Source organism: Artemia franciscana, chromosome 4 (genome assembly GCF_032884065.1).
Source record: "Artemia franciscana chromosome 4, ASM3288406v1, whole genome shotgun sequence".
Classification (NCBI taxonomy): domain Eukaryota; kingdom Metazoa; phylum Arthropoda; class Branchiopoda; order Anostraca; family Artemiidae; genus Artemia; species Artemia franciscana.
In genome coordinates this window covers 32792544-32804332 of record NC_088866.1, presented here as the reverse complement: position 1 = coordinate 32804332, position 11789 = coordinate 32792544, and the positions used below count along the sequence as shown (strand labels likewise).

Here is an 11789-nt window from a genome sequence, read left to right as displayed (position 1 = left end):
GGTTTCTAAAGGTGCATTTAGTTTTACAAAATAACGGTTAACATAGACGTTTATTTTAGCCAGAAAGACTGTCCTACAGCAAAGCGGTGTTTTCAGTCATTTCGTGGTGTACAATAACAATCTTAGCCAAAAGAAGCCCAAAAAGTTTTTGTGTGATAACTCTGAGATAGTCAATTGATTTAGAATTACCAATAAAGCTCTAGGCATATTGAGCTTCCTGTTATAGAGGCAGTAATGCCGTACTATGGTGCATTAGTTTCGAAAGGTGCAGGTAGTCCTACGAAATAACGGCTAACATACTTGTTTTAACATACTTGTTTTTTAACATATTTGTTTTTGCCAGAAAGACTGTCCCATAGCAGAGTGGTGTTTTCTGTCATTTCGTGGTGCAAAACAACAATTCTAGCCAAAAGAAGTAAAGAAGCTATTTTGTTGAAATTCTGAGAAAGTCAATCGATTTAGAGTTACTGAAAAACTATACGCTTATTGAGCCTCCTGTTTCAGCGGCAGTAATGCCGTACGATGGCGCATTGGCTTCTAAAGGTGCAGGTAATCCTACAAAATAACGGTTAATATAGACATTTATTTTAGCCAAAAAGAGTGTCCCACAGTAAAGCTTCGTTTTGAGTTTTTTTTTAGTGCCAAACAACAATTCTAGCCAAAAAAAGGCCAATAAGCAATTGTGTGAAAATTCTGGAATGGTCAATTTATTAAGAATTACCAAAAAAAACTATAGGCATATTCAGCCTCCTGCTCTAGAGACAGTAATGCCGTACGGTGGCGCATTAGTTTCTAAGGGTGTGCTTCGTGTGAGTAGATATTTGGTTGGAGCTTGAAAAAATTGTTTACAGTTGTATATAATAGAGCTCCAGGTATTATGAAGAAGGATCGGTGGATCTGTGTAGGTTGGGGGAGTAGTGTGCCTTAAGCGTCAAAAAGTGCGTTTCTAATTCTTTGTGGATCCTCAGATGAACGTAGCCAAATTTTCAAGTATTGCTACATACAACATTAGTTTATGGTATATTGAGCGATTTCTTGATTGTTTGGATTAAACGTGTGATTAAACTATGTTATAGGTCCTTGAGAACATCTGACTTGGTTCATGTCGCAGTATCGAGTGATTTGAAAGCCAATACAGCAAAGGTCACGTTTGATTATCAATTGTCTGATCATCATCAATATTACTCTTGATCCTCTAGCACCTCTAAGCCGTCATGACTAGTCGAAAAATCGGGCAAGCGCTTTTTACCGTGTCGTTAGATTCAATTCTGAATAAAGTAATCCTCCCTTTCTATCACCTTTTCCGGTTGCCTCAAAAAAAGAATTGAATCTTTCTAGTCATAAGCTGGCATTGACATTTGCCATCCCCGGTGGAAGTGGTTGCTAGGGTCGACGGTAGAATCCGATGTTGGGGGTCCCGCTGGAATTGCTCGCTAGGGTCCCACTGGAATTAGTTTCTAGGCTTCTCGTGGAATTGGATAATAGAGGGGCCGCTGGAATTGCTCGGCAGGGAGTGGGTCAGCCACATATTATTACGGTGGTGTGAATATACATAGCCGTGGCTCAAAGAAGCTTAGCATTTCCATTAAACCTCTCAGAAATAACTCTTGATTTGGTTTAAATTTATCTAAAAATAACAAGCCCCCTCTGGGATTGGTTGCTAGGCACTCCCGTTGAAATTGCTCGCTAGGGAATGGATCAGCTATTAAGTGTCACAGGCAAGGAATTGATAGAAAATAATACCAAGAAAAAATGAACAAAATATAGAATTAAGTCACATGTCTTGTGTCCCAATTTTCCTATATGTTGAGCATACTTAGATCATTCCCTAAGAAAATATTTCTTAACATTCTCTAAGAAGGAATATTTTCCTATGTTTTGAATAAGTTTATATCAATCTCTAATAAACATCTCTAGAAATTTTCTAAGAAGGGCCCCCCCAATTGCTAGGATCATATCACTGAGAAGTGAGAAATCGCTTTGTCTGGGTTAATAATACCCTTCTAAAGCATTACTTAGCAGGCAGGTGCACTTCAAATATAACCAAACTCTAGTAATCGATTTTTCCCTCAGTATCTCAGTTATTGTAGTCATTGGAAACATGTAATCAATAGCTTAATCATTCTAGTAAGCGTGATTTGGGAATTCTCCGTGCTTAGAATTGGTTATTTCTTAGAATGTATTACCCGAATCATAATATTTTAAATAGATTGCTGGTCCAGCTGTCTAGGGCGCAGTTTCATTGGAAGGAAATGACCCTTTTGAATCTTAATAGGATCAAAAATCATTAGAATATAAAGGTTCCATGAAAAAAACGCCTTGAAAGAAAAAGAAGTCTCGAAGAAAAAATCTCTTAAAGTATTATGCAACACTAATTTGTGTACCGTCATTACATAACATCCTACGTGTGCGCTTTCATTATGTAATATTCCAAGTTTGCGTTTTTATTACTTAGCACCGACCTGTGTGCCTCATCATTACATAGTACCCACGTGTAAGATTGTGTCACGTCCCATGTGTGCACCACCATTACGTAACACCCACCTGTGCACCGCCATTACTTAAAACTCACGTTTACGCTGTCATTACGTAACACCCACGTGTGGACTGCCATTATGTAACACCCACGTTTGTGCCCTCCTCAGTTACATGCGGGGATTTCCCCACGGGGCTCTGAAATCTAACATGTCACATGAGAAGGCGTCACTTCTAATAAATCTACCAAGTCACGTAAGATTGCGTAACCATCAACTCCGATTACTTAACAGACACCTGCATCTCTTATAAAACATGCCCTATGACGTAATATGCACATGGGTCTTGAAAAAGTTAAAAAAAAAAGTCTGGACCAGGATTCGAAGGGGGTACTGGCTAATCGGAGGTATTGTGGCAATACTAATTTTAGGTTGTTTATTTGTCCTCTATGCATTATAATTACTCTCTTTACTTGCTCTACTTACTCTCGGCATTATGAAACTACTTAAAACACATTTGATAAATTTCCAGGAAAAATACGGAGCCAGTTTTCGAGAATAAATAAATAAATAAATACACAATTATTGCTCGTTTATAAATATAGTATACATAATATAGACATTAAGAAGTCTCTTTTATGTCTAGGCTTGGCAGGCTTGTATATTTTTATTTATATTTGTTGCTTATCTTCTAACTAGAGACAGTGTGAGCCTCTTCTTGATGTAATAGCGTGGCCATAGTTTCTATTCAACCACCCTGGGCAAAATACGAATTCTTCATTAAAGCTGTGACATATTTAAATTGTTTTTGTAGCCAGAAATATCAATGTGCTAGTTTTAAGAAAAAAATATGTAGCTGATTTTGAAGCCGGGTGCCGGCATGGCTAAGTGGCATGTTTGTATGAATTTATTCTCTTTGTCACCTATCTTCTTACTGTAGATAATTTGAGCCTCTTTTTTATGTCGTAACGTGAACATATGTTCGATATAACCACCGCAGGAAAAATGCAAGTTCTTCCTTAATGTTGTGACCTTTTTAGATCGTTTTAGTTGCCAGAAATGTTAATATGCCGGTAAAAAAAAAAAAATTATTCTCGTTATTAGTAGCAACCTTTAAATCAGTCACTTTTGTTTGTTATCTTTCCTCAGGAAAATGGAGGGGTCCCCAGGGAATACATAAAGCGTTGAAGGATCCAAATATATTGTAAACAACAATTGTGGGGTTTGACATCATTGTATGTTCGTACTTTCGCGCCATATTTTGTTTGCGTCGAAGATTTTGACGGTTTTGTTCTTCTAACGTAATATTTTCTTCTTCACTTTCATTTTTGATACGTTCTGATACTTAGGTTTGTGTAGAGTTTGGAAAGTAGTGTTTCTCGTGGTTTGTGTAAATCACAATAGTTTTTGCTCTCCAACAATTCTGTTTCTTTCTGGTCTCCTGCCTTTAATGTAGAATAAAGACCTCCTTCAGTTAAGGAGAGGCTATTTTAAATACTTTAAATTTTTATTATATCTACCAAGATGGTTTTTACCATTATCTACCAAGATGGAGGGTATTATATTTACTAAGATAGCATGTGTTTACCAAGATGGTTGCAGCCGAATTTGTTTTGGACTCGCCCTCCCCCCACTGGTACTGCTTTACGAAACCCCTAAAGATCTGAGGGCTGATTCCCCGATAAGGATGACCACCAGTCATCTTCTTGGTTAGTTAATCCCTGATCTGGTAAAGTTGGTATAGTGTGGATATAGTTCACACAGTGATGTAGTTTTTTATATATTTTTTTGTTTATGTTGTGCTTTTATATGTATTCCTTGTAGTATTTATTTTTCTTTTTTTCCCCTTTTATTTTTCCGATATCATGGGTGATACTTACTTAATTACTTACTTTATAAATTGGAAAGAGGGACCAGCTGTTCCTAGTAGAAGATAAGTCATTAATGAGAAGAGAAATTTTTACAGGTCCATTTGGTAGCCGAAGTCCCTCAAGGCATCAATTTGGATTCAAAGAAGCATACTGGCTATGAAGATTGGTCAGATTAAGGTGTCTTCTGCTATATTACTTGTCTGCTGAAAAGTCTTCATTTCACAAATCAACTAAAAAAGGTATGTAAATACAATAGCAAGATTTTTGTTAAGACTCTTTCTCGTTATGGCGAACTTGTTTTGAACAGTTTCAAGTTAGTGTGTTTTTTTAAAGTTAATTTTAGGTTTCCAAAGGTACAAATATACACAAATTAAATTAACAAAGAAACTAAATTACACCTTTTCTACATAACGTTTGAAGCTGTCTCTGTTTCTGCTCTCAAACGCAATATCACCCCACCCCCCTTTTTTACAATAAAACGTATTATCTCCCCACTCTTTGCCCTAAAGGAAACCGCTCCACCATTCCATCACCTGAAACGAGCAAAAATATCAACGTTATATTTTTTACATTCATGTTTCGTTTTAAAATTTAACCTTAGTTCATTTATTATTCCTTTTTAGCCAATAAATTATTGTTCTGCTTTTATTTTACTTGTAATTATTTAATATCTAATGAATAATTTTGATTACATTGAAATATAATTATATAATTATTTTGAATTTTAATTTATGTAAACTATAGCTTTAATTTTTTAATAGTTGGATTTTTTTAATTTAGTTTTGTTTTGATTATTTTTTTTGTTTATATGTCTCATTTCCTCTATCCAATGAAAATGAGTAACAAGTGTGAAACTGAGTAAAAAACCAAAATTGCAATATGATCACAAGTGGCTATAAATTGACTAGTTGGGGCTGAGCTCACACAAAGAAAATTATTTATAACACACCTACGAAATATGAAGATGGTGAAACGTATGAATTACGAATCTTGATGATTTGGGTTTCCATGTGTCGAATTTAAGCGTCTGTTAGTTATGAATTAAAATCAAGTTGTCATCAAGCCATTGGCAAATTAGAGGCAAAGCCAAGGCAGGCACAGTCTGAGTGAGAGGCAAAGCTAGCATAAGCTGTTTAATTCTTATCTTTTCTGAAAGAGCCAGAACTAGGTCCTTTGAAGCAATTAAATAAAAAAAAACTAGTTTTTTTTTTAACTGAAAGTAATGAGCAACATTGAAACTTCTATTGCATATGAATTATTACGTATATGGTGGGAGTTTTCCCCTTATCAACACCTTTCTCTTCATGCTAAAGTTTTTGAGTACTTTTGAAAAGCTTCTTATTGTTCTAATTAAACGAACATTATATTTCAGGTGTCGTTCTTAAAGAATTGAGAAAAAATTCAAACTATAGCTTACAGAGCGAGGTGTAGAGGAAGGGGCTACCCCTCATATACGTAAAAATTTCTATTCATTTTAAGTTTTAACATTGTTTCTTACTAAAAAATTGTTTTCTTTAGTTTAGTTTCTGATCGTTTTTTATGGCGCTTGGTATTAACCAAGTGACATAAAGCGATCGCAAATTCTGTCGGTCTGTCGGTCCCGGTTTTGCTAGTTTAGGCACTTCCAGATAAGCTAGGAAGATGAAATTTGGCAGGGGTATCAGGGACCAGACCATATTAAATTAGAAATAGTATTTTGCCTGATTTGACCATCTGGGGGGCGGAGTGGGGGGACGGTTAATTTGGAAAAATTATAAAAAATAAGGTATTTTTAACTTACGAACGGGTGATCGGATCTCAATGAACTTTCATATTTAGAAGAGTATCGTGATTCAGAGCTCTTATTTTAAATCCAGACAGGATCCGGTGACATTGGGGGAGTTGGAGGGGGAAACCTAAAATCTTGGAAAACGCTTAGAGTGGAGGGATCGGGATGGAAGAACTAAGCACAAGTCCTAGATACGTGATTTGCATAACCAGAACAGATCCGCTCTCTTTGGGGGAGTTGGGGGGAGGTTTCATTCTGAAAAATTAGAAAAAATGAGGTATTTTGAACTTACGAAGGAGTGATCGGATCTTAATGAAATTCCATTTTTAGAAGGACCTCGTAACTCAGATCTCTTATTTTAAATCCCAACCAGATCCATGGTCATTGGGGGGAGTTGGGGGGATCGGAAATCTTGGAAAAGGCTTAGAGAGGAAAGATCAGGATGAAACTTGGTGGGGAGAATAAGCACAAGTCCAAGATACGTGACTGACATAACTGGACTGGATCCGCTCTCATTGGGGGAGTGGGAGGGAGGGGGTAATTCGGAAAAATTAGAAAAAATGAGGTATTTGTAACTTACGAGCGGGTTATCAGATATTAATGAAACTTTAATTTAGAAGGATCTTGTACTTCAGAGCCCACATTTCAGGTCCTGGACAGATCTGGTGATATTGGGGGGAGTTTGAGGGGGAAACGGAAAATCCTGGAAAACGTGAAAATTGAGGTGTCTTTATCTTAAGAATGGGTGATCTGATCTTAATGAAACTTGATATATAGACAGATCTTATGTCTCAGATGCTCCGTTTTGAATTTTGAATTGGATCTGGGACATAGGAGGCTGGAAGGGGGAAACAGAAATAATGGAAATCGGAAATCTTGGAAAACGCTTAGAGTGGAGAGATTGGGAGGAAACTTGATGGGAAGAAAAAGCACAAGTTCTAGATACGTGATTGACGTAATTGGAAGGTATCCGCTCTCTTTGGGGGAGTTGGGGAGGGTATTAATTCGGAAAAATTAGAAAAGTTGGGGTATTTTTAACTTAAGAAGGGTAACCAGATCTTAATGAAATGTGATATTTAGAAGGAACTCATGTCTCAGAGCTCTTATTTTAAACTCCGACTAGATCTGGTGACATCGGGGGGAGCTGGAGGGGGAAACCGGAAATCTTGGAAAACGTTTAGAGTGGAGAGGTTGGGATGAAACTTGGTGGATAGAATAAGCAAATGTCGTAGATACGTGATTGACGTAAACGGACTGGATTCGCTCTCTTTGGGGGAGTTAGGGGGGTTCCAGTGCTTTGGCGAGTTTGGTGCTTCTGGATGTGCTAGGACGATAAAAATTGGTGGGTGTGTCAGGGACCTGCACAAATTGACAGAATAGAGTTGTTTTCCCCGATTCGACCATCTGGAGTGCTGAAAGGAGAGGAAAAATTAAAAAAAAGAGGTATTTTTAACTTGCGAGTTGGTGATTGGATCTTCTTGAATTTTGATATTTAGAAGGACCTTGTGTCTCAGAGCTCTTGTTTTAAATCCTGACCGGTATTAAGCCTCTGATTTTCCTTTAAAATCAATCTATTGATTCTTTGAATTTTGCTAGAGCTCATGCTGTATGAGCTCTTAGCTTTTGGCTCTTCCGACCTCCTAAGAAGAGCCATATGAGCTCTTGTTAAATAATACCAGGAAATTTTGCTCCACAACCACTGAGAAATCCCTCCTCCTCACAGATATATCCTCTGAACAATTTAATCCTGGTGAAAATTTACCCTGGACAATTACCCTTAAGATCTCCATGCGTAAAATTGAGTAGACAAAAAGAGAGCAAGACAAAGGAAGAATTAGTATAGGAATTCTAGAAAAATCCCCCAGTGTAAAATCTATTCCGAAAAATTTTCCCCTTGGAAAATTCTCTTTCCAAGGAAAGTTCTCCCCATGAAAAATCCCCGAAATAAAAAATTTGTCTCCCTCACCCATAAATATGTCCATGCTTCCCAATAACAAATATTATACATAAATAATGAGCAAATCTTATAACCTAAAGACCTTTCCCCACAGGCTATGGGGGTTGGTGTTATCTCCAAAGGCATCGTTATTCGGCCTTTTAACTATGCTGAAAAAAATGGGAATCTCAAAATTTTAATCGAAGGATTTTGAGAAAAAAGAGGCGTGGAAGGGGGCCTTTTTTCCCTCCAATCTTTTGAGTTACTTAAGAAGGGTACTAAAACTTTTAATATCCGCTCGAATAAGCCGTCTCACAGTGTTCTAGGAGCATTAGGTCGATACGATCACCTCTGAAAAACCAAAACAAAAAAAGATAAATAAACACGCCTCCATGATCTTTCTTATTGCAAAAAATACAAAAACACCGCATTGTTATGCTGCTTTGTTATGCTGAGCTCTTTGTGGTTATGCTGAGCTCTTTGTTATGCTGGTGGGAATTACCTGTAGATTCTATGGCTTTTAGGGGTGGTATCATTTTTTTTTTTTTTTTTTTTTTTTTTTTTTTTTTTTTTTTTTTTTTTTTTTTTTTTTTTTTTTAGAGTTTCAGTTACTATTGAGTTTGGTCACTCCATACTTACAGTTTGCTACCTCGAACTGTTTGACAACTTTCTTATGAAAATTCTGTATACACCAGTAATTATGTTCCCTACTGTCACTAATATTTTTCGTCATCGTTGAAAAATACAAGCTTTCATATCTTATTGCAAATAACGTTTGCTTTTATCAATAAATTTGTTAATATATTTAGGTATAATCTATATATCTATATATATAAAAATAAGTTGTCTGTCTGTCTGGCTGTGGATCAGGTGACGTCATGTTTCTGTGTCGGCTGACGTCATGAAATTAGTTGTCGTCATTTTTGTTATGACGATGCTTAGTATATTGTAAAACACATTAATTTGGTTAATAATATACCATTTAAAACACCAAAATGAACATGCTGGAGTAGTCACTCGGTGAGAGAGGGTGTCAGAACGGAGAATGAAGGTCCCAAGTTCAAATCCTGGTTAGGCTAAAAAAGGAAAAAAACTAAAAACTAAAAAAAAAACTGAAAAAACTAAAAAAAGGCAAAAACTACAAAAAAAAACTAAAAACTAATAAAAAAGATAAAAAAACTAAAAAAACTAAAAAAACTAAAAAACTAAAAAAAAAACTTAAAAAAAAGGAAAAAACTGAAAAATAGAAGAGAAAAAGAAAATTAATAAAATTAAGAAAAAAAATAAAAAAAAATAAAAAAAAATAAAAAAGATAAAAACTAAAAAAAAAAGTAAAAAGAAAAAACGAAAAAAAACTAAAAAAAAGCTAAAAAAAAGGTAAAAACCAATAAAAAACTAAAAAGAAAAAAAGGAAAAAAACTAAAAAAAATTCTCATCTAAAAAACTAAAAAAAAACAAAAAAGGTAAAAACTAAAAGAACTAAAAAAGAAAAAAAAAACTAAAAAAAGGAAAAAAACTGAACAATAAAGGAGAAAAAGAAAACTAAAAAAATATAAATAAAAAAACTAAAAAGATAAAAACTTCAAAAAAAACTAAAAAGAAAAAAGAAAAAAACTAAAAAACCTAAAAAAAGGTCAAAACCAATAAAAAAAACTAAAAGGAAAAAAAGGGAAAAAATTAAAAATTTATTTCATCATATACCAATTCAAAAACGAATGTATACCGGGATGACGACCGGGAAACAGGGAATATAAATGACGACCGGGACGCAGGGACACAACTACAACGGTGACGCCGGGGGCACAGGGGGGACATAAATGACGACGGGGACACAGGCAATGTTCGATTAGCAATCACCATCAACAAAGCTCAAGGGGCAACAAAGCTCACCATCAAACAAAGACGAACGGGACGCTCAAAGAGAAATTACAGACTGGAACACTGGGACACAAATGACGACCGGGATACTGGGAATATAAATGACGACCGGGACACAGGGAATGTTCAATTAGCAATCACCATCAACAAAGCTCAAGGGCAATCATTAGAATCATGAGGTATAGATCTGAATATGGATTGTTTTTCCCATGGACAATTATATGTTGCATGTTCAAGAGTCGCTAAACCTGACAATCTAAATAAATGACGACACTCAAAGAGAAAGCGACCGGGACAAAAGGAATGTTCGATTAGCAATCAACAAAGCACCGGGACACAGGGAAAATAAATGACGACCAGGACATAAGTAAAAAAAAAACTAAAAAAACTAAAAAGAAGGTAAAAACTACAAAAAAACTAAAAAGAAAAAAACAACTAAAAACTAATAAAAAAACTAAAAAATCTAAATAAACTAAAAAAGAAAAAAAAGAAAAAAGGAAAAAAATAAAGGAGAAAAACAAAACTAAAAAACGAATGTATATACAGACCGGGACACCGGGATACAAATGACGACCGGGACACAGGGAATATAAATGACGACCGGGACACAGGGACACAACTACAACGGGGACGCCGGGGGGCACAGGGGGATATAAATGACGACCGGGACACCGGGATACAAGGAATATAAATGACGCCCGGGACACTCAAAGAGAAATCACAGACTGGGACACCGGGACACAAATGACGACCGGGACACAGGGAATATAAATGACGACCGGGACACAGGGACATAACTACAAAGGGGACGCCGGGGTGCACAGGGGGATATATAAATGACGATGGCGACTCAGGGAATGGTCGATTAGCAATCACCATCAACAAAGCTCAAGGGCAATCATTAGAATCATGAGGTATAGATCTGAATACGGATTGTTTTCCCATGGACCATTATATGTTGCATGTTCAAGAGTCGGTAAACCTGACAATCTATTTATATGCACAGACAATGGGACAGCAAAGAATGTTGTATATTCGCAAGTTTTACGTAGTTAAAAACATATATATATATATATATATATATATATATATATATATATATATATATATATATACATATATATATATATATATATCTATCTATATTCACAGGTGGGACATAGGGACACAACTACAATGGCGCGTAACTAATATGGCGCGTAACGACTTACGCGCGCGGGGGGGCTTGGGGGGGCGCGAAGCACCCCCACCAACTAGGCGTTGGGGTGGCGCGAAGCGCCACCCCAACAGCTAGTATATATATATAAATAAGCTGTTTGTCGACTGACGTCATTATAAGGATTGAGCATTATAACGTCATATATGTATTTTGTATGTTTGTATATAATGTCAAAGGCTCTGTATATGACGTCATTATAAGTATATAAGAAGGCGTTTCAAAGAGAAATTTTTAGTATAGATCTTAAAATGACAGAAGAAACAGCCGAGGAAGCTGCTCAAATAGTTAATTCAAAGAGAAATTTTAGTATAAATCCTACAATGGCAGAAGAAACAGCCGAGGAAGCTGCTCAAAGAGCTAATGCCAAAAGGCTTGCGGCTAAAGAACGCAAAACCGTGCAATTAGATGAAAATCAACCTGGATAGCGAGAATCAAAACGTATCAAAACTGAAAATGCAGAAGAAACAGCCGAGGAAGCTGCTCAAATAGTTAATTCAAAGAGAAATTTTATTATAAATCCTACAATTGCAGAAGAAACAGCCGAGGAAGCTGCTCAAAGAGTTAATGCCAAAAGGCTTGCAGCTAAAAAAGGCAAAACCGAGCAGTTAGATGAAAATAAACCTGGACAGTGAGCTTCAAAACG

General features: G+C 36.1%; 1 long non-coding RNA gene across 1 annotated transcript in view; it reads left to right on the top strand.

Moving 5' to 3' along the window:
- The window catches only part of LOC136026315 (uncharacterized), an 83542-nt gene that overhangs the window by 60730 nt on the left and 11023 nt on the right, over positions 1-11789 (top strand). The window contains exon 2 of the long non-coding RNA XR_010617261.1: positions 4441-4584. This is a non-coding gene — a long non-coding RNA (uncharacterized LOC136026315). The remainder of the gene's footprint in view (positions 1-4440; positions 4585-11789) is intronic.